Source organism: Danio rerio, chromosome 18 (assembly GCF_049306965.1).
Source record: "Danio rerio strain Tuebingen ecotype United States chromosome 18, GRCz12tu, whole genome shotgun sequence".
Taxonomy (NCBI): domain Eukaryota; kingdom Metazoa; phylum Chordata; class Actinopteri; order Cypriniformes; family Danionidae; genus Danio; species Danio rerio.
Window position 1 is genome coordinate 6,144,476 of NC_133193.1, and position 23,900 is coordinate 6,168,375.

Below are 23,900 nucleotides of genomic sequence, written 5' to 3' on the forward strand. Positions count from 1 at the left end.
GTTTTTTCGCTTCCATTTTGCTGTTTTCAACTCCCAAAAACCAAACACCTCTTTCTGTTTGAGTTTACAAACAATACTGATGACAGTGGTTTTACCGCATCAACGTGAGCACAAATCTTCATCTTTTGCACGTACATCTTTCAGACATTTCAAGCAACATAAACCAGACTTCTCCATTCGTCAACCAGTGTTCGAGGGTCAAAATAGATGTTGCTTAAATTGTTCAAAAACTTGCGTAGGTTTTGTGCAGGGCGCAGAAATTACTTACGACTCATTTCAAGCACTTCTGCTCTTTTTTTCAGGAGACAATAACTCCATTTATCTACACTTTGCAGACCTTTTACTTTCATAAACATCTGTATTACACACTATGTAAAAGGTAATTTCAGAGAGAGCTTAATAATGGCATTTTTGCGTAGATGCTTGCGTTTTTTGCCCTTTTTAGCTGACAGTATACAGAGAAGTCAACAAGAGATTGTGGATGTTGTCTGGCAAGATTAATGCATTCATTTAGTCATATATTTTAATGTTATGCGTTTCTGAATTCAACAAAGAACATTAAATGAACACGTATCGCAGCTTGATGTGGAGAATGGAGCATCTGCTGGTTTCCACACTGGACACCTGATGGATTTTATATTTTATTCTGCGATGTGTTTTACCGCTGCTTGTAAAACGCACACTGTAAATTTCTGTTGTTGGTTAGAACATGATAAACTTGTAATTTGTGGTGTGTTATATTGGCACTTGTAAATGCTACAGCTGGGGCTCTCGGAGCAGATGAGACCCGTGTGTTTGCTCTGTTTCTGATGTTTTGGGTGAGTAGATTCTTATAAATAATATGGTTTTATATTAAAAAAAGCTTATTATTAAAAAGACATTTTTAAAATATGGATTAAAATATGGTCCATGGTTATTTAACATACCAGATAGGTTATTCAATATTAACTATGAGCCCTCCTAAATTAGTTTTTTTAGATAAATGTATATCCCAAGTTATGTTTATCTGAGTATTTTTATAAAATTTTTTTTTTTTTTGGAGAAAGTTTTATTTATTTTATTTCGGCTGGGATATACAGTTAGGTCCATAAATATTGAAACATCAACACTAATCAAACATGTTTGGCTCAATAAACCAACACAATGGATTTGAAATGAAACAAAACAAACAAGACGTGCATTAACTGGAGACTGTCCGCTTTAATTTGTGGGTATTTACATTCAAATCAGGTGAACGCTGTAGGAATTACAACAGTTTGCATATGTGCCTCCCACTTGTAAAGGGTCCAAAAGTAATTGAACAATTGGCTTCTAAGCTGTTCCAAGGCCAGTTGTGTAACATTCTCTCATTATCCCAATTGCAATGAGCAGATAAAAAGGTCCAGAGTTCATTTCAAGTGTGCTATTTGCATTTGGAATCTGTTACTGTCAACTCTCAAGATGAGATCCAAAGATCTGTCACTGTCAGTCAAGCAAGCCATCATTAGGCTGAAAAACAAAACAAACCCATCAGAGAGATAGCAAAAACATTAGGCATGCCCAAAGCAACTGTTTGGAGCATTCTTAAAAAGAAGGAATGGACCATTGAGCTCAGCACCAAAAGACATGCAAGACTACAGAAACATCTGTGGTGGACGACTGAAGAATTCTTTCACAATAGTTAGCCAGATCAAGAACACTCTCCAGGAGGTAAGTGTATGTGTGTCAGAGTCAACAATCAAGAAAAGACTACACCAGAGTGAACACAGAGGGTTTAACACAAGATGTAAACCATTGGTGAGCCTCAAAAACAGGAAGGCCAGATTAGATTTCTAAAAATGCCTTCACAGTGCTGGAACAGCATCCTATGGACAGATGAGATCCAGATCAACTTGTACCAGAGGGATGGGAAGAGAAGAATATGGAGAAGGAAAGAAACTGCTCATGATCCTAAGCAGTGAAACATGGTGGTAGTGACATAGTGTGGGAATGTATGGCTGTCAATGGAACTGGTTCTCTTGTAATAATTGATGATGTGACTACTGCGAAAAGCAGCAGGATAAATTCTGAAGTGTTTCAGGCAATAATATCTGCTCATATTAAGCCAAATCCTTCAGAATTCATTGGGTGGTGCTTCACAGTGTGGATGGAGACTGACCCAAAGCATACTGCTACAGCAACCAAAGGGAGTTTCTGAAGGAAAAGAAGTGGAATGTTATGCAATGGCCAAGTCAACCACCTGACCTGAATCCGATTGAGCATGCATTTCACTTGCTGAAGACAAAACTAAAGGGAAAATGCCCCAAGAACAAGCATGAACTGAAGACAGTTGCTGTAGAGGCCTGGCAGAGCACCACCAGGAATGAAACCCAGTGTCTGGTGATGTCTATACATTCCAGTCTTCAGGCTGTTATTGATTGCAAAAGTTTGCAACCGAGTATTAAAAAGTGAAAGTTCGATTTATGATTATTATTCTCTTCATTTACTTTTGGTCCCTTAACAAGTGGGAGGCACATATGTAAACTGTAGTAATTCCTACAGCGTTCACCTGATTTAGATGTAACTATTCTCAAATTAAAGCTGAGAGTTTGCAGTTAAAAGGTCAGTTGGCTTTTCTGTGTGGAGTTTGCAATTTCTCTCCGTGTTTACGTGGGTTTCCTCTGTACTCTGGTTTCCCCCACAATCAAATTACATCTGCTATAGGAGAATTGAATGGACTAAATTGGCAGTAGTGTATGAATGTATGTGTGAATGTGAGAGTGTATGGGTGTTTCCCAGTACTGGATTGCAGCTGGAAGGGCATCCCCTGTGTAAAACAAGCTGGAATAGTGGGTGGTTCATTCCAGTGTGGTTATCCCTGGTAAATAAGGGACAAAGCTGAAGAATAATGAACAAATGATGACAGGATGTTCAGTTTTTGGATGAACTGTCCCTTTAAGTAAGTAAACATACGCTTTATAATTGATCTGGCACAAGACAAAGACCCAGCAGAAGTCATACCGGACTAATGGCTTTATATTCCGGAGTGGAGCATCTGTATAATGACTTAAAAATCGCTGTTCACAAATGGTCTCCAAATTGATGAAGCAAGAGTTCTTTTGCCAAGCACAAATGGGAAAAAATCCAGTTGGAAAATGCGGACACAATTAGGAAATCTCAGCTGTAATTGCTGCCATTAACTGTAACAAATGTTGCTGCTTTATGTTGAGTTTAGTAAAGCTCATTTTGAACCCGTTTACCTTTTACACAGCATTGCATTTCTTTAAAAAAAGGAGAAATTATTGAAATTGTGATGAATTTCGTACTCTGTGTGCATTACAATAGACATCACATGGCAGTCAATGAGAGTGGACGATTGTCAGCTAATCAAATGGTTCGACTTGTTATTTGAAAGAAATACACTACACTAAAAGCAGCATGGCATCACTTCACTCCAGATACAGATGTAAACCACATTTACAATGTTTTTATTCTGATTTATTGACATGTTTGCCAATATTTCATAGATTGGATTTAAAAAAGAAGGATGACACTTGAAAGTCGCTCTTCTATTTAATTTTCTTGTCTCCCCAGCTGTCTAGTCCTGTTGTGTCGCTTGCCTCCTAAGTCTTCGCTGGTTGTGGATCCCCTTAATTTGATGTTCCATCTGTTTGCCACCCATGTCCCAAACCGAAAGTTCAGCAAGCTACTTATTGACTGCCTGGCCTGAAGTCCGGAATCCCCCCAACCCCCCACCCCCACACACCTTAAGACACTCCCCTCTGTATTATCTTGAAGTCCTGAGTCTCCTCCCCTCACCAGCCTGTGTTCCTGCCATAACCCTTCACTATTGTGTGGACTGTCCTTCTGCGTTGCCTTGTTTACGTCCTGTAAATAAACCTTGTGTTCTCCTGCCTATTCTGCATTTGGGTCCTCCTTGCCAACCCTGACATTATGTGCCTGGCTTAACCTTAACAAACAAATCATAATATTACATTGGAATATGATCCACTTATATTGTATTTACAGAATTTTTACAAATTACAATTTGTGACCCAGCATGTGAAAACCAGGGAATATATAATTTTGAGATAAAGTTTGATTGTAGCCATTCATTTCACTGTGTTTTAGTTGTTGACATGGTTTTGTTACGGTTGCAGGTTTGTGCACTTTTCCAGAGTGTCTGTTTGGTCATGTGGGTTTGTTTTGTTTGTCCACGTGTATTTGTTATGGTCACGTGCTATGACGGCGCTCAGCTGGTTTGATTAGCTCGCCAGCTGAGGCTCATTAGCATGCCTATATCTGGGCGACGTCTCTTTGTCAGTTCGTTAAGTGTGCTCATGTGTGTGTTTGTCTGTGCTCAGGACTGTGAGGAGAGACCACTGGACCCTGTTCTCCTGTCCGATTCCTGCCCTGATTTCTCCTTGTCCTAGCACCACACTCATTCCTTGTAGTTACTTTGACTGTGTCAAATAAACTTTTTTCACTTGCACTTGGATCCTCTCCGAACATTATTTGTTTGAGACAGATTTTACTCAATTAATATTAAATTCATATATTTTTTATTATTTTCAGACTGTTCTTTATTTCATGTAGAAAACAGTTAATTACAAAAAAAGAAAAAACATGACTCCAGCTAGATTTACACAGACTGGGTCACTGTCATTACCATGTCTGCTTCGGGAGAGACTTGGGGTACGAAGAATTGTCTGACTGTCTTGATTTTTGCAAGCTCTGTCATTGTGGGAATGCTGCTCTCCGGAGGCATGTTGTCGCTCGACAGACCCGCATGAGCCACAGAGAACGCTCTCTGACAAATCGTGCAGTTGGCTTGATAACAATTTCTAACACTCTGCAGCCAGGTATCTGTTTCCTCCCACTTTTTGCGGTACTTTTGCAGTCGCTTGCGTTTAAACTCGAAGTTTAAAAGCATCTGCCATTACTCTCTGTGAAGACTTGGCAGACTCTGCTTAAAAGACACGTCCTCATCACTGGACAAAGACCAATCAAACCAACGATGAAAATCAAAAGTAGGAAATGAGGCATCTTCATAAAATGCGTGTGCATGAAAAGCTACTTAAAAAAAGTTATTCAAAATACGGGACAGAACACGTCCCATTTTGATTCAAAACAGAACGCGCAATTTCATTCTCAAATGCGAGACGATTCCGTATTTTAAGTGATGGGTGGCAACCCTACTCGTAGCGCCACTTCACCCTTGTGTATTACTCCGTACACATACAGCAAAGCAGAGGACACTACTGTTTGACAAATATTGCAGCTGTTGGACAACATAATGTACTTTTGAAGCTTTTTTTAGTCAAGAATTTAGTTGTTTAGATTGCAGCTGTGCAGTTTATTCATAAGAAAAGAGCCTATTTTAAAATATTTATAATTTCTGAGACCCAGCATGTCATCTTCCATTAATCTGTCATACTAAGCAAAGACGGTTGACGTCGATCATCCACAAGATGGTGACAAAAGCTGCATATTAGAGGAAGACAATACAGCATAATTTAAAACTACAGCTGAAAAATCATTATAAAACTGGTAAGTGACATTCTAATTCGATCTCTCTCTTTTGTATGTTGTAGTGCTGTATTTATGCCATATAATTGTAGTGTATTGAGTGTGTGATGGGACTTGCATATCAGGAATGTGTGTTGTGTTGGCAGAAAGTAAGAAGAAATGCCCGCATGTGTTTTTCCTTATCGCAAACACAACAGCAATCTGGTTGTGATTGCGCTGCTTTTTTATTGTGATAATTAACTCTGTTCATGCCTGTTCAGCCTTATAATCTTAAAATGTCAGCTGTCAAAAAAATCAGCTTTAGACATTACACTAGAGAATCAGTCAAACACTAGCTCTAAAGTGATGTTGCAACATTCGGATGGTCGGGTCAGAATTTGGCGTCAGCACCATTAAAGCTTGGATCCATAATGTTTTGTATCACAGGTTCAGGTTGGTGGTGATGGTGTAATGGGGTGGGGGGTATTTTCTTGGCACATTTTGGGCCCATTAGTACCAATTGAGCATTGTGTCAACACTACAGTCTACCTGAGTATTGTTGCTTACCATGTCCATCCCTTTATGACTACAGTGTACCAATCTTCCGATGGCTACTTCCAGCAGGATAACGTGCCATTTCATAAAGCACAAATCATCTCAGACGGGTTTCTTGAACATGACAATGAGTTCACTGTCCTCAAATCACCTCCACAGCCACCAGACCTCAATCCAATAGAGCCCCTATGGGATGTGGTGGAACAGGATATTCATAGATGTGTGTGTGTGTGTGTGTGTGTGTGTGTATATATATATATATATATATATATATATATATATATACACTCACACACTGTACTATATCAATGCACTAATTCATTAACAGATGGGAATATCTCAGATGTGGACATTATGTGGTGTGATGAGGAAGGTGAAGATAAAGTGTGTTATAAACAAGGTGCAATTTATAAAACCAAATCCTCAAAATAAAGTAAAAATATTAGTCTTAACGTTTGTAATTAAAAAAATAAATTTCACGATTATACCAGCAAAATTGTATGTTTTATTATATATATATATATATATATATATATATATATATATATATATATATATATATATATATATATATATATATATATTTGTATTTTAAGTTGGTATAGTGTACGGGAAGTACTGAACTGTTCTGACCTGATGTCCAATCAAAAAATTGAAATGGACACAAAATATACGGTATATACTTAAAGGGTGTTGAATTTGTATTATTATATTTATAGGATCCTCAAGAACTGTGAAAACATACTTTTACATTTTTCGGAAACTTGAAACATAATTCGGGGCTAAACCCAAGGTAATTGGCGGCTTATTCATATTAGATGACGGCGCGAAGATGCAGGAGAGCGATAGATTCAGAGTATGCATTTATATTTGATATTAAACATCCTTCTGTACAGATGTATCTACAAATCAAACCATGTTAGGCTCTTAGTCAATAATCTTTCAGATCTTAATTGAATCTCTTCTATTAAAATTGCAGTGACCCATAAAATAATCAATTTAAATGAAACACAGATTTCTCTCTTTTTATTATCGTCAGATCTTGCGTTTCGTGACATGAATTATGAAAAGTGCTGCATAAAAAAAAGGCATTTTAAAACGTCTAGGGGAATTTAAACATGCATGACACTCCTGGTCATAAGCTTGATGCACTTGTGTGGACAGGGAAAAAAATCTGCCTGTTTTAGATTTGAGTGTACCAATGTGCTCCATGTGAATATGACGAATTTGAAGTGACGTTAATGTAAGACAATTCTTTGTTTTTCTCAAAAACAGCAATTCAAACTGTTTTAAAAGCTTGTTTGGCAATGTAGCTGCGCATGTGTTGCTAAAACTTCAGCATCCAACATCTGTGGAAAGCTATTTTCACATCAATAAATTGATGAATGAATGAACAAATAAAAGAAATGAGGATTTCTCACAATGTGAAGTTTATTTATAAACAAATTTCGAAAGGAGCACGTGCTTATGATTGTTCACAGCTGTTCCAACTTTAGCTAATGACTAATTATCCTATCAGACGATCCTTAACTAGGCGAAGCAGTGTTGCAGTAGGTAGTGTCGCCTCACAGCAAGAAGGTCGCTGGTTCAAGCCTCGGCTCAGTTGGTGTTTCTGTGTGGAGTTTGCATGTTCTCCCTGCGTTCACGTGGGTTTCTTATGGGTGCTCCGGTTTCCCCCACAGTCCAAAGACATGCGGTACAGGTGAATTGGGTAGGCTAAATTGTCCGTAGAGTATGAATGTGTGTGTGGATGTTTCCCAGGTATGGGTTGCAGCTGGAAGGGCATCCGCTGCGTAAAAACTTGCTGGATAAGTTGGCGGTTCATTCCGTTGTAGCGACTGTGGATTAATAAAGTAACTAAGCCGACAAGAAAATGAATGAAGAACGATCCTTAACTCACTATAAACAACCAGACTTTTCTCATCTCAATAGCTTCGTCTTGAAGAAACCCCCCCACTCAACCCTACTTTCCTTCCTTTCAAACGGGCGACACGGTGGCCAGTGATTAGCGCTGTTGCCTCACAGCAAGAACTTCCCTGGTTTAATTCCTTTCTAAACCAGGCGACATTTCTGTGTGGAGTTTTGCTCATTCTCCAGTGATCGCGTGGGTTTTCCCCGGGTTCTCCGGTTTCCTCCCACAGTTCAAAAACAAGCACCCTAAACAATTAATCCAAAATATTTTAGCCAAACTCTGAGTACACCTTCTCAGCATCCATATCCGACACTTAGCTACAATAAGCAGGAGGGGGAGTCATCGAGATCTACCTGAGCTCAAACTCCCCTCTCGCCTTGCAAAGGGAGGAAGCCCTGGGCTTGAGGATCCCTGTGCAGAGCATGACTCCTATGAACAACAGAACGTTTAACTGCTCTCAGTCTCTGGATGACGGGGCTTAGCAGGGGGTCCATTGTGGAAATAACACCAAAAACAAATTTCCAATTTAAATCAAGGACACATGTTTGTTTTCGAGTACTTGAGTACTTTCAGGAAGACTTGGAACCCTGTTTGTACTACTGAACTTGTATAAATTCCTCCAAATTAGCTACTAAAATGACAACATGTAAAACGGAAACATATCCTCATGAGATCGGGCTGGTCTGTGTGCGTGTACAGCTCTTGCTAAGAATACCTTGACCTGAAGTGGACATGACAAGTAAACAAAAGCCAGCATATTGAAGAAACCGGACACTGTAAATCTTGACAACATGGTGGTTTTTACACGTCCTCCGGTCATCCGCTCTCCATCTGTCAGTGTTTTGTGGAGCTCTTCTGGAGGTGGAAAACTGTGAAGTCTTCCAGTCCCAGAGTGCCTGCAGACTTGATGTCTGATCACAGCCGCTCGCTCGCTTTTGTCAAACCCTGTCAAGCCTCGCCAAGCTTTGTATGAACTTCCTTCATGTGTCTGCATGTGGAAAGGGAGAGAGAGAGAAAGATCCTATTTTGGAATTTGCGTGTTAAAGAGGATTGTGGGTGTGCGGGAGATACTAAAAATGCTCAGGAGTGAGTTACCGTTTCCCTTCAGTCAACGAGATAATGAGAGGGGGAACTAGAAGCAGAGCAGGGGTGGAGAAGACAAAAGAGCCAGCAAAACTTTGATGAGAGAGAGAGAGTTGCGTATAAGGTGGCAAAACAGACAAGAGGAGGAACAAAAGTGGAAGCCATGTATCACAATTAAGCTTCTTGTTTCAGAATTGTGACAAACTCTTATCTCATAATTGAATTTTTATCTCATATTGACTTGGTCTCAAGATTTCGACTGGCTCATTTTATTAACTTCATTGACTTTTTTCATCTCATAAATCAAAGCTTGTTTCTGTCAGGTTTGATATAAAAAATCATGCTCTCGAGTCGAAATGATGTCATAATTTCTACTTTTTTATTTATGAAACAATTATGATGTAAAAACTGGAAATTATGATTTATAAATTGAAATTATGACTTGAATCGAAATTAAAGTCAAAACTGTGAGATAAAAAGTAAAAATTTTGACTTAAAAGCCCAAATTAAGACTTACACAATCAAAATTATGTCAAAGTCAAACTGGATATGGTTTATTAAATCAAAATTATACCTTAAATCGAAATAATGACTAAGTCAAAATTGTGACATTTCAAGCTGTAAAAATGTTATTGTTGACATTGACATTTTTAAAATTAAAGGCTCGTAGACACAACGCTTTTCATTTGCGTTTTTCTTCAGTGTTCATTTTTCCAGATTCAAACCGAATCGATTTTCACTGCCGTCAAGCAGAAGAGTGTGCAAAATCACTCCTTGACATTAGATGGCGCTACACAACTTTAAGCTTCTGACACCTGCTTGTAACACAGATGAAGACAAAGTTGACACGCTGGTTGTTGTGGATGTTTCAAGTAACAGCTCCAGCTCTAGTGATGAAGAAATTATTATTTTTCACCAGAGCAATAAGCAGCTCCACATTCATATCGTCTTTGGGCATCTTCTTCAATGTTCGCTCGAATTGACAGTTTTGCGCTTGAGCACCTCCAAATGCTGTTGACTGTAACTTCAGCAGCTCCGTGCACGTGAACAAAAGTGCCAGTCTGATTGGTGGAGAAGAATTTTTTTTTAAATTACGCTTTTGCGCCTGGCATTTTGCGCGTTGGTGTGCACGATCACATTAGCGCCCTTTATTTAGTCACTCAACGTTAAACAATGACAATGAAAAACATTTTTTTCTTTTATTTCACTATTTTGACTTTGCTTAGTTAGCTAAGTTGTTCTTTCCTTTATCTGACTTTATCTCTTAATCGTGACAATTTTAAACTTGACTTACTGAAGGTTTAATTTTGAATGTTAACACTTTTCTCTGTTATCTCACAATTGATTATTTATGTGACTCGTTCTTTCACCAGGGTCTCTGCAGATATTACAGTGTAAAATTTAAGACTGTTTAAAGACCTTTTTAGGACCATTAAGTATTAAATTTAAGACCTATAACACAATATCAAAAACACGCATACACAAAGAGAAAATGCAAAAATCACAAAATTAGTGGGAAAAAAAATGTATTTAAGTTGAACAGTTCTGAAGACAGGTAAGATGAATCATTGAACTACAGGAAAAAACAAACATCTGTAGGCTGATTTATTGTATTTATGCATCGCGCACCTTCGCGGACTGCGTGAGCACCTTAAACGGACGAGGCTCTTTAAAATGACAGGGCGGTCAAAGTAAAGCCACCGCAAAGTCAGACAGAGAAACAGAGATGTAGAAGGTTTCATCATATCATTAATATTGTTCAAGATTTTTAAACAAAGTATTATAATTTTTTTATTATAGTGATTATAAAGATTTTTTTAAACCATTCAAGATGTTTTAATTCAAACTTTGATGCATCACTTGCTTTTGTTCATATCTCAGACAGTTCTACCTATTAAAAGTTTAATATTAATGTCTACAGAACATGGGTTACTCTACAATTATATATTTTTTTATTATGGAAAGAATAAAAGCAACAAATAAGTACACTTACTAAAAATACTCAAAATATTTATATTTAGCCCACTCAACAATTCACACATCACTGGTTGGATAGTAGGCGAAGCAGGGGCGCAGTAGGTAGTGCTGTCGCCTCACAGCAAGAAGGTCGCTGGGTCGAGCTTAGGCTCAGTTGGCTATTCTGTGTGGAGTTTGCATGTTCTCCCAGCGTTTGCGTGGGTTTCCTCTGGATGCTCCGGTTTCCCCCACAGTCCAAAGACATGAAGTACAGGTGAATTGGGTTGGTTAAATTGTCCGTAGTGTATGAGTGTGTGTGAATGTGTGTGTGGATGTTTCCCAGAGATGGGTTGCGGCTGGAAGGGCGTCCGCTGCATAAAAACTTGCTGGATAAGTTGGCAGTTCATTCCGCTGTGGCGACCCAAGATTAATAAAGGGACAAATCCGACAAGAAAATGAATGAATGAATGCTTGGTTAGTTTCTGTCCTCTTATAAGCTTATAACTTAAAAGTTATAATAACTTATAAGCTAAAAAGGCTATAACGGTCCAGCATTCTTGACCATTATCACCAATAAAGCCTACAGGGCATCAGTATGTTGTAAACAGTATATTGTAAATAGGCTCAACAATTTTTTTCCAGTTATCAAAGAAATAATTTGTTTCTTTGTTATAGTTTTGTAACTATTTTAAATTCAAAACTGTAATATATATATATATACATATCAGTGTAAAACTTAAAACAAAAACGTTCTTCCTTTCCCACTGCTGTTGCAATTTCTAGCCAAGAATTATTGTTCATCTGGTTCTCCCTATGATCACGCATGAACGGATTATAAAGGTGTCTGTACAGTCCATACAGTCGTACCTGTTACAGACTAAATCTCTTCAAAGTAATTCGTATTCAACTCAAATGAACCGCGGTGCTGCACGGTCTGTTCGCTCAATTCTCAAAAAATTTTGTGCACTCCACCAGCCGAAATCATGGTGCGTGCACCCAAAGCGACCCTTTGCGAACACCGCGATGACATCACATTGCCAGTTCGCGAGTTCAGTAAAAGAAAGCTGATTGGCTATTGCATGTTGGTCTCATTTGTAGTTGTAAGACTGCAAATTACATTTGGACCAATAAAATAAAGAACACCACGAAAACCAAGCAACAACAACAAAAAAGAATTGAAATGAGCATTAGATGTAGCGTTACATGGACATGGGAAAAATAAGACCTGTGCAAAAATATTCAAGACCTAGAACAGCGAATTCAAGACTTCTTATGGCCTAAAATTTCGATTTTTATGTTTTAAGACCCCGCGGAAACCCTGTTTGACTGTCATCCTTGATTTTATTTTTCATAGTTTGGACTTTTATCGCATTTTAATTTTGACAATATCAAACTTTAATTTTTTTTATCTAAAATGTCAGACTCTTTTTTTTTTTTTTTTTTTTTTATTTATTTATTTTTTTTTAGGTGGGGTGGGGGGGCTCTCTGTAAGAAAGAATCAGAAAAAGTGAGCATGTAAACAGTCAATTATGAGATTAAAAAAAAAAAGTCAAGTTTGGGTGAAGACAAAAAATGAGCAAAACTTTGATGATGGGGAAAAGAGCAGCACACAGGGTGGCAAACAAGAAAAAAGTGAAATCGGTGACTGGAGGACAAGAGAGAGGATGAAAGAAGAGGTGCCCGCTGGTCAGATGATGCAATTTAACAACAGTCATGTGGCATTTTCCGCCAGCTGCCTAAAATACACCAGGTAAACAGATACAATCAAACTGTCCGAAAATCAATTACTTTAGTGGGATTGCTCTTGCTTTGGGTGTCTGGAGGTCCCGGAAGAAGCAGGAAGACCCTTTTTAGAGTGATATCCTGCCAGCGCTGACCTTTCTCACAAAGGCCACTTCCAAATGAAGTGCAAATCACTGAGGTGAGCCTTTTTTTACATGGAAATCATTTCATCTCTTCAGACCTCAGTATACTTACAGTCCTCCCCAATGTCATCTTAATTAGAGCCTAATACATTAATACACAGACATTTGAGTCATGATTCACCTAGAAAATAAAATGATTATATATTACTTACGGAGGCGCAGTAGCTAGTGCTGTCATATAAAATCATATTTTGCTTACATTTAATGTATATTTTATTATTAATAATAATATTAATATAATGGATTAAATCATATTTTAATATTCTAATATTTTAATATTCTAATAATCTTAGTCAGTTTTATTATAAAATGAAACCATTTTAATTATGTTTTATATATACAGTTGAAGGCAGAATTATTAGCCCCCCTGAATTATTAGAACCCCTGTTTATTTTTTCCCCTATTTCTGTTCAACAGAGAGTAGATTTCTTCAACACATTTCTAAACATTTTAGTTTTAATAACTCATCTCTAATAACTGATTTATTTTATTTTTGCCATGATGACAGTAAATATTATTTTACTAGATATTTTTAAGACACTACTATGCAGCTTAAAGTGTCTTTTAAAGGCGTAACTAGGTTAATTAGGTTAACTAGGCAGGTTAGGGTGATTAGGCAAGTTATTGTATAACGATGGTTTGTTCTGTAGATTATCAAAAAAAAAGTTAGCTTAAAGGGGCTAATAATTTTGTTCCTAAAATGGTGTTTAAAAAATTAATAACTGCTTTTATTTTAGCCGAAATAAAACAAATAAGACTTTCTCCAGAAGAAAAAACATTATCAGACATGCTGTGTAAATGTCCTTGCTCTGTTAAATATAATATAGGAAATATTTTTAAAAAAGCAACAAAAATTCAAAGGGGGGCTAATAATTCTGACTTCAACTTTAGGTACTACAACAACATTATTACTATGGGGTATATGCCGAAGCATGCTAATAGGACTTTTAATTTGCCAGTAACCTGGGTTAAGCGCTTCCAGCGAATTGAATGCCAATGCAAAATCCGGTGCGTTCAAGGTCTGTTTTCTTTAAAAATCAGCGATCTCCCCTGGCTGAGTGATATCCGATTTAAAGTGTGTCTCAGATTGTACAAGAAGCACTGCATTAAATTACATTTTCCCCACCATGTCTTTATAATATGAGCATTTATTTTACCCCAGTATATTTAATGGAGCTTCTGCGCTAGCCTGCCGATTCTGACGGGCGCGTGCGAGTAAACAGCTTTTTGTCTCGTTTTACGCTTGAGCAACTAAATAAATGCCAAACTTTATTTAACTGAATGTATTTTAATGCCATTACAACATTGATGCTGTATAAGGAAACATATAAAATGGGAAAAAGTTCACAATAACAGGTCACCGGAAGTTTATCAGCATGGGAACTGCACTAGCTCGGCATATACCCTATTAACAGTATTGATTTATTATTAACACTAATAATAATAATAATGTAGTTGTACCTATATAAAGCGTATAAATATTTTATTTTATATTATATAACTTTATAATTTATTTATATTTTGATTTATATATTTTAGATTTATTTGACTTTGAAGTCATATGACTTATATGACTTGTTTGCTTCGCTAGATTTTGTTGGCTATTGCTGTGTTCTAGTTTTCTCTTTGAGAGATTGATTTATTAGATAAACTTGTGCTGCTCAGTTTATTGTCTAGTGAGAATTTGAACGATCTTTATGAGAATTGGATCATCTGAGATCTTGTTTAGCTAATGGCTAACAGTGTGTACTTTACGAGAATTCTAGTAATGTGAGCAGCTTAGTATAATTATTTGTTAGTTAGTTAATGGAGGTGTTGCCACATGTGTTATTATGTTTAGGAGTTATGAAGTTTAGTTAAGCTACGTGCCGAAGATTACGGTTTTGTTTCTGCATTTTTCTTTGGTTAGCTAGTTTAGTGGGTTGGGGTTTAGTTAGATCGTTTTGTTATATTTATTTCTTTGCTTTGGCAACTCTCCTGTTTTCTTTATTTAATTTGATTATTTAAAATTACATTTACATTACATTATCCTATTCATTGTTTGACATTCTCTGTTTAATAAATACTTACTTTTTGTTTCATTTATCAAGCAGTTGTGTCTTCTCATTCAACCAGCATCAGTAGACTCTGATTGTTACGTTTCATCCATTTAATGACTTAACATCTTAAACACGTAACACTATAATTGCAGTTTTTCTCAGTCGCTTTGGTGCATTTCTCACTACACTATTTACATTTGCACAACAGTTAATGCATTTCTCAAAACAATTAGTGCAAACTGCAAAACCTAGCTGATAACCTGCAAAAGCGCCTCACATGCTCAAAATGGATAGTTCATTCCTCAAAAGCAAGTATTGATGTCAATCAAACTGTCAGTATTGTCAAAATAAAAAAAGTCCTGACACCATTGTTTATGAACAAGATAGTCAAATGGCTTAGTCATGTTTTCATTATGACAGTTTACTCTGCACATATTTTCAATGCAAAAAAGTCAGATTTGACACTTCCTGAAAATGCTTAAGACAGCACTGTATTCTATTTGCACAGCCAACTGAAAACTACAGTAAAGTCAGACATCACCGCATTTAATGAGGAATCTGAGTACAAGACACCGGATATGTATGTTTCACATTTTTACTGCATTTGCTCTTTGCAATCCTAATTTACTCACAGCATTGTGCAAAAGAATAAACACACCCTTATTTACAACAAACATAAACACCTTTAGGTAGAGCTGTGCACAACTGTACACAATATTGCAGTACATATTGGAACTGAGCCTACAACATACACAGGTCTGTAAATCATTGATCAAATTGTTTAATTTTAAAGACATTTTCAGGAAAATAAAGATTTTAATTTGTTTTATAAAATTTGTTTGACAGATTTTGACAGCAAGTTCACCATTTTTGTATGTTATGTAATGACTCAAGTAATGAAATGAGGATTATTAGTTTTATATAGAATGACTATTCAGCATTTACAAGTTTAGTTCATTTTGACTGACATGACAGAAGCAGATGATAATGTTATAAACAGCAGAGAGTTGTATGAAAGCAATTGATGCTTGTCCAAAAGCATTCGCAATTTGTTGAAAAGATTGAGAAACTGCTACTAGGATGTGCCCAAATGACTAATTGTTTTGAGAAATGCATTAACTGTTGTGCAAATGTAAATAGTGTAGTGAGAAATGTACCAAAGCCACTGAGAAAAACTGTAAAATAAGATTTAATGAATTATTATTAAAATAATAATAATAGTAATGATAACAATAATGATTATAAGTTGATAATGGTAATGATATAAAATCTCTTACATTACTTGAATGCATTATGTGTGTGAATTCATAAACGGTTGAAGTCATAATTATTACCCCCCCCCCTTTTTTTTTTTTTTTTTTTTTTGTTCAAAGCAAGGACATTTTCACAGCATGTCTGATAATATTTTTTCTTCTGCAAAAAGTCTTATTTGTTTTATTTCAGCAAGAATAAAAGCAGTTTTTCATTTTTTAAACACTATTTTAAGGTCAAAATTATTAGCCCCTTTAAGCTTTATTTTTGATTGATAATTTACAGAACAAACCATCATTATACAATATCTTGCCTAATTACCCTTACCTGCCTAGTTAACCTAATTAACCTAGTTAGGCCTTTAAATGTCACTTTAAGCTGTATAGAAGTGTCTTGAAAAATATCTAGTCAAATATTATTTACTGTCATCATGGGAAAGATAAAATAAATCAGTTATTAGAGATGAGTTATTAAAACTATTATGTTTAGAAATGAGTTGAGAAAATATCTCTGTTAAACAGAAATTGCGGGAAAAATAAACAGGGGGGCTAATAATTCTGACTTCAACTGTATATATTTATCGTTGAAATACTGATGTGAGACAGACAGTAAAACAGCAGTGCACTGAAGCACAGTTATAAACACACAGGACTGCATCAAAGCAGACAGTGTCAGACAAAACACAGCAAGTAGAACGGCATCGCTTGAATGCATTAGCAGGCTCTGTAGAAGAAAGAAAAGTCATTACTCCTCGCTGACGTAACGCTGAAGAATAATCTGTGCCTGGGCTCAGCGGGAAGGGCAGGAGACAACGCTTTATTTTCTCCCGGCAGCGGGGAAGGTAAATGTCTCACTGTGCTTCTTTGAACACCACGTTACAATAAATGAGGGTTTAAAGGAGCTTCAATATTACAGGAAGGAATTGGCCATTATGGAACGATTTTACAACTATGTTCTACTCACCCGATGAATCCAGAGTGAATCCAAAGACTGCCAGATCAGATGTGGAGATCTCCCACTGCTCGCATCCACTGAACCAGCATCTGAACCTGATCAGTTATCCTCAGTAAATCAGAAATACACCATTACATATTAAACATCTATTATTAGACTGACTTATATCTATACGCAATGGGAAAACTAGATTTCTATTGGAAGTGGTGTTAGTGAGGCCAGCAGGGGGCACTCAACCTGCGATCTGTTTGCGTCCTAATGCCCCAGTATAGTGAAGGGAACACCATACTGTCATTCAGATGAGATGTTAAACCGAGGTCCTGACTCTCTGTGGTCATTAAAAATCCTATGGAAATGGGAAAATGTCCTTGCCCTGTTAAACATCATTTGGGAATATTAAAAAAATAATAATAATTCAAAGAGGGGGCTAATAATTCTGACCTCAACTGTTTATTAATTCATATATTGGGATTTGGGAGAAAAAGCTACAAAAATAACTTGCTCTTAAATGTGCTCAATTTCATTTTAAGTTTATAATGTAAGGGTCCATCTATTAGTGCTGTGATGGAACTAACATGGGTGAAGGTTAAATGCGTGTAAGCCTTTTAGCACATGTGAAAATAAATATTTGTATTCGTTAAAATTTATTTTAATTTGTTTCCAGCTCCGAATTTTAATCTGACTCTAATTTATAATCGTTTTAGATTTAGATTCATCTAATTCAAACTCATTACCTTATAGGTTTGATTGACCTAATAAATCCTTATTTTCAATTAATGGTTCATCGTTTAACCGAAGTCGCTTAGAGTCAGTATGCAGTTTCATCTGCTCACGGACACATCCTCGCCAGTTCCGATTATTAGCAGATAAGCTAATTTCCTTTAGTAGTAACAGGCCGCCCCATGCTTGCACATACTTGAAGAAACTTTGATTTAGCCCCTAGATTATATCATACTAAGTCAGTGATTGTCAGGAATCATCAGGTCTCTAATGCTGTGCCCTTGCTCCATCCATTGAGCCTGAATGTATGACTAATCCTGGTCGTAGGCTGCGGAAACATCAGCCTAAACAATCTACTAGTTTTAAATGATTTCAGGAGATATTAGAGTTATACAAGAATTTTACATTTATTTGTCAGGCAAAGATTTTCTATTCGGATTTTCTATTCCACTTCACATGATTAAACAAATTACACCAATCTAGATTGTACAACATCAATTATTAGAGATATATTTAAGTTAGAGATGAATACCTAACCATATAGAAGTACATATAAGCAGCATATAAGTCCTATTATCATTATTTTTATCATTATTTTTATTATCATTATTATTCCTACCATTATCATTATTATTATCATTATTTTTATTATCATTATTATTCCTACCATTATCATTATTATTATCATTATTATTATAATTATCATTATTATTATTATCATTATTATTATAATCATTATCTTTATTATTATCATTATTATAATCATTATTATTGTTATAATCATTATCATTATTATTATCATTATTATTATTATTATAATCATTATCATTATTCTTATCATTATTATTATAATCATTATAATTATTATTATTATTACTATTATTATTATTATAATTATTATCATTATTATTGTCATTATTATTATAATCATTATCATTATTATTATTATCATTATTATCATCATTATTATTATCATTATTATTATTATCATTATTATTATTATTATTATCATTATTATTATTATTATCATTATTATTATCATTATTATTATTATTATTATTATTATTATTATCATTATTATTATTATCATTATTATTATCATTATTATTATTATCGTTATCATTTTTATTATTATTATCATCATTATTATTAGTATTATTATCATTATTATTATCATTATTATTATTATTTTTATCGTTATCATTATTATTAATATTATCATTATTATTATTATTATCATTATTATTATTATCATTATTATCTTTATCGTTATCATTATTATTATCATTATTATTATACATAACATCAAATTTTAAATTTCTAATAATCTGAGTTTTATTATAAAATAAAACCATTTTACAGATTATTGCTTTCATACTTTTCCAAGTACACTATAACAAGCTAGTAAGTAAAAGTTGAAGCCGGTTCATTGTGTTGCCATCCTGCTTGACAGACTGTAATCCAGGAGCCTCTCGAACTTCCAGAAGGTCATGATCCGGACACTTGTTGGACAGACTCTGAGCCCGCTTCATTGGCAGGTTGGTTTTGATGGATTGGATGAGTCAAAGCACAGCTGGATCCGAAGAGCCAAACATGTCCTCCTCTTCATGATGGACTCTTATTCGCCCACTTCATCTGTCAAGGTTACCTCACACAGATCAGATTTGTGTTGTACCTGTATTGCTTATTCATTTCAGATAATTAATGCTTTCCACAACACAACAATGATAAATCGATGCCCGTTGTTTCTCCAAGCATAATGACAGAGAGATTTAACCTACTCCTGCATGCTGAAAAAGTAAAAGAAGTAAACAATAAAAATGCAGTATAGCCTATAATGATGTACAAGAGACCATGATATAAGCAAATCACACGAGTAGCAGTGTGCTATGGCTGTATATCAGCACTGGTGGGAGGCGTGCATTGGCACAAGGCCTAATATACAGCCATAGCACACTGCTACGAGTGTGATATTGCGTTTATACAACAGTTCAACGGCACAATCATGTACATAAAAAAGAAAATCAAACACAGAGAGTCTAAAACCCTTTTGTATTAGGAACTACTTTCTTCCGCCATTCATTCACATCTGCAGCTGACATCAGAACAACAGAAGCTGTTACTAATTCACCAACGTCACTTTAGAGCTAGTGTCTGAATGATTCTCTATACTGTAATGTGAAGTGGCGCTTTTGGTGTGTAACCCCCTTATGGTGTTGACAAAACAGTAAATTTTGCTCACATTTTAAGATTATAAGGCTGAACGTGACATGAAATGCCATATGTCTACAGAGATTTCTCACCAGACTGCTGTTGTGTTTGCGATAAGGAGGGACAAGGCTGAATCCAGCTTCTCATTCGCAGCTTCTTATTGACTCTATCCGGTCCACCTTAAAAACCACAAGGCTTCCGTTTATCAGCTTTTTATTCCCGCTCAAGAGAACACGCTGAGCAAGGGCTTACTATTGCGGTTCTGGCGCCATCTTGAGGATGACAACGTTAATTGTCTTTGGCCGCCGACGAGCTCTCGGAAATTGTAAATATTTTAATATAGGAATTATTCTTGCTGACAACGCAGTGGCGCAATGGCTAGCACGTTTGCCTTACAGCAAGAAGGTCGCTGGTTCAAACCTCGGCTCAGTTGGCGTTTCTGTGTGGAGTTTGCATGTTCTCCCTGTGTTCGTGTGGGTTTCCTCCAGGTATTCCGGTTTCCCCCACAGTCCAAAGACATGCGGTACAGGTGAATTGGGTAGGCTAAATTGTCCGTTGTGTATGAGTGTGTGTGTGTATGTGTGGATGTTTCCCAGAGATGGGTTGCGGCTGGAATTGCATCCGCTGCGTAAAAACTTGCTGGATAAAGGCTGATTTATACTTCTGCGTCAAACGCCAGTGTATGCTACGGCGCTGACGCATAGCCCTTCGCCGTGGCCGTCGGCGTCACTGACGTGCACCTCTCAAAAAATGTAACTACACGTCGCAACGACGCGTAGCGTAAGCTCTGTGATTGGTCGGCTTGGTAGCGCTGACGAGTCTGGGCGGGACCGAGAGCCGCGCGAATGGCACGAGCGATTGTTTACAAGTGTGGAGTCCCGTGAAGGAGCTCCGGATGGAAAGTTTTGTTCTGTGTTTACCTCATAGTTAAAGTTGTTGCACGTCCACCGGTTCCTGCCTCAAAATGAGCGAGTTTGAGCCACTTGTACATCCCGAAAGTGTTTAGGAAAAGCAAAAAAGCAGAGAAGAAACTCGACACAGAGGAACATTAACACCTCACTGCCCACTAGCATTTCGAAAGTGTTAATGCAGACCAACAAAGACAGCGCGCAGAAGTATAAATGCACAGCCACGCGCGTTGCCTGCGCCGTGAGTTACGCCGGTCACTTGACGCAGAAGTATAAATCAGGCTTAAGTTGGCGGTACATTCCGCTGTGGCGACCCCAGATTAACAAAGGGACAAAGCCGACAAGAAAATGAATGAATGAATAAATGAATGAACTATTCTGGCAAATAAACTGCATAGTTGCAATCTAAACAACTACATCCTTGACTAAAAAAAGCCTCAAAAGTCTATTTTGTTGTCTGACCGCAGTGATATTAGTCAAACTGTAGTGTCTGCTTGTTGCTGGCTGTATGTGGGCGGAGTAATATACAAAGGGCAAAGAGCCTGTACGGATGCTGACATTACTTAAATATATCACGGCCATCAGCCAATCAGATTCAAGATCCAGACAGAACTGTTGTATAAAAGTGCATATCTCACCAAAGTGAAAATGTTTTCGTAAGTTGGAAATACGATTCAAATAAAAGTTATGTTTTTACTATCAGAAAGTCATGTTTTTATGAAGGTCTAAGAAAAAGAAGGAACGCTGAAATGTATTTGGTCAATTTGACTTATGGTCATTCAGCATAGAAATATTTAGAAATGCTGTGTACATGGGTTTTATTTGAACAAAGTTCTTAAATTACAGCATTTACTGCTGATTATCAATGAATAATAACTCACCCCTGATTAAGACCACACATACAAATAAAATAAATCTCAGAACACATGAAACTGCAAAAACACACCGTCAAGGGCACGCCAAATCAACAGGCATGATAAAACCCTTTGAAAAAAGCCACGGTGGCCAATCAGAAAGGATAAAACAGCGCACACGCTGACATTTTTTAAAAATCTTCACCCTGGACGTAGTTCAGAAAGATTCAGTTTTAACTAACTAAAATAAAAAACTGTCAACAGTGTTTACATGTAGACTCTACAAGCTCTGATTGTACGCACAAGCTCACACAAAAATTTGCATACATGCATGTCATGGTGGCGCAGTGGATCGCCTCACAGCAAGAAGGTCGCTGGTTCGAGCTTCGGCTGGGCTAGTTGGCATTTCTGTGGGGAGTTTGCATGTTCTTTCCATGTTCGTTTGGGTTTCCTCCGAGTGCTCTGGTTTCCCTCAAAGTCCAAACACATGCGCTATAGATGAATTGGAAAGGCTAAATTGTCCGTAGTGTGTGTGTGTGTGTGTGTGTGTGTGTCTGTCTGTCCGTCTGTCTGTGTGTATGAGTATGTATGGATGTTTCCCAGTGATGGGTTGCAGCTGGAAGGGCATCCGCTGTGTAAAACATATACTGAATAAGTTAGCAGTTCATTCCGCTGTGGCGACCCCAGATTAATAAAGGGACTAAGCCAAAAAGAGAATGAATGAATGAACGTGCACAAAAGAAGACATTTTGAAGAAAGCCTTTGACTTCCACAGTATTTGTTTTTCCTGCTATGGATGTCAGTGGTTACAGGTTTCCGACATTCTTCAAAATATCTTCTTTTGTGATTATAGAAGAGAGAAAAGCATAAAGGTTTGGACAAGTAAATGATAAAATATTCATTCTGGTGTCTCTTTAAACTCAACGACCGAATCTGACCTGCTTTTTCTTTTATTTCTGAACATGTTTAGAGTGCGCCTTTCTATCGGACAGTCAAGTTCCCCCTTAAAAAAAAGTGACTTTTTAAAGCAGGCATATTGAAGGAGAGTCTCCGTCTGTCAGCTCAAGATGACGGCATTTGCATGAACATCAGCTTTGCTTTGCCGCTAATGGAAACCCTTCAAGGTGGCATTTTGGCTGCCCAGCGCTTGCCATCCTTCAGTGGTGTTGAGATTCATGTTGACAGGCTATTAGAGGCGCAGGCTGAGGGGGAGGACCAGATGTAAAGATGCCGTAGGGAATGATTGTTTATGGGGGATTGACCTTCTCCACCTCTCCTCATATCAGGAGCAGGAAATGATCTTCTTATTTCTGCCGGTTATTAATTAAGAGCTCTGAGATCAAGCTCACGCTGTATTTGGTATCAGATGTTATCGTCTCAGACTTAAGATGTCATCTGTTAGTGATGTGCCCATGCAAATGCCGCGTGTCTGCATGTAAGTAATTGTAATTGGGGTTTTGGAGGGCATCATGGGATATGTTATTATCGGTGAAGGGCATCCGAGACACTATAAAAGGTAATAATAATAAAAATCGCTGCCAAATGCTGGCTATTCTTTTAATAGACATGTAAGTTGTAATTATTTCATTTATTTCTTTTTATTTATAAGGTTAATTATTTCTCAAATTAATTACATGATTTATGATTTTTATGATGTTTTTGCATTTATTAATTTTTAATTATTATTAGGGGCAGACATAATCTTAAATAAATATATATTAATTAATTACAGTATGTGTGCCAAATGCCAGCTGTTCTGCCATAGAAATTGAAGTTGTAATCATTCAATTTATTTATTTTTATTTAAACGCTAAATTATTTGTAAAATTATTATTACATGATTTATTACATGATTTAACCCTAAACAAGTATTGTTATAATTAATTTATCGTTTCTTTCAAGTATGTTTTTATTTTTTAGTTTGTAATAAGGACAGAAATAATCTTTACACACACACACACACACACACACACACACACACACACACACACACACACATATATATATATATATATATATATATATATATATATATATATATATATATATATCGTTTATGTATTTAT

General features: G+C 36.5%; 2 long non-coding RNA genes across 4 annotated transcripts in view; one reads left to right on the plus strand and one right to left on the minus strand.

The window, feature by feature from the left end:
• The window catches only part of LOC141378800 (uncharacterized), a 227,260-nt gene extending 207,536 nt beyond the window's left edge, over nucleotides 1–19,724 (plus strand). The window contains exon 12 of one of the 2 annotated variants that reach the window (XR_012394254.1): nucleotides 19,315–19,724. This is a non-coding gene — a long non-coding RNA (uncharacterized lncRNA). Of the gene's footprint in view, nucleotides 1–4,322; nucleotides 4,450–19,314 lie in introns of those variants that run through there. The other variant, XR_012394256.1, reaches the window with a different exon arrangement.
• Nucleotides 19,184–23,900, minus strand: part of LOC137488247 (uncharacterized) — a 97,527-nt gene continuing 92,810 nt past the window's right edge. The window contains exon 8 of one of the 2 annotated variants that reach the window (XR_012394250.1): nucleotides 19,184–19,496. This is a non-coding gene — a long non-coding RNA (uncharacterized lncRNA). The remainder of the gene's footprint in view (nucleotides 19,497–23,900) is intronic. The other variant, XR_012394252.1, reaches the window with a different exon arrangement.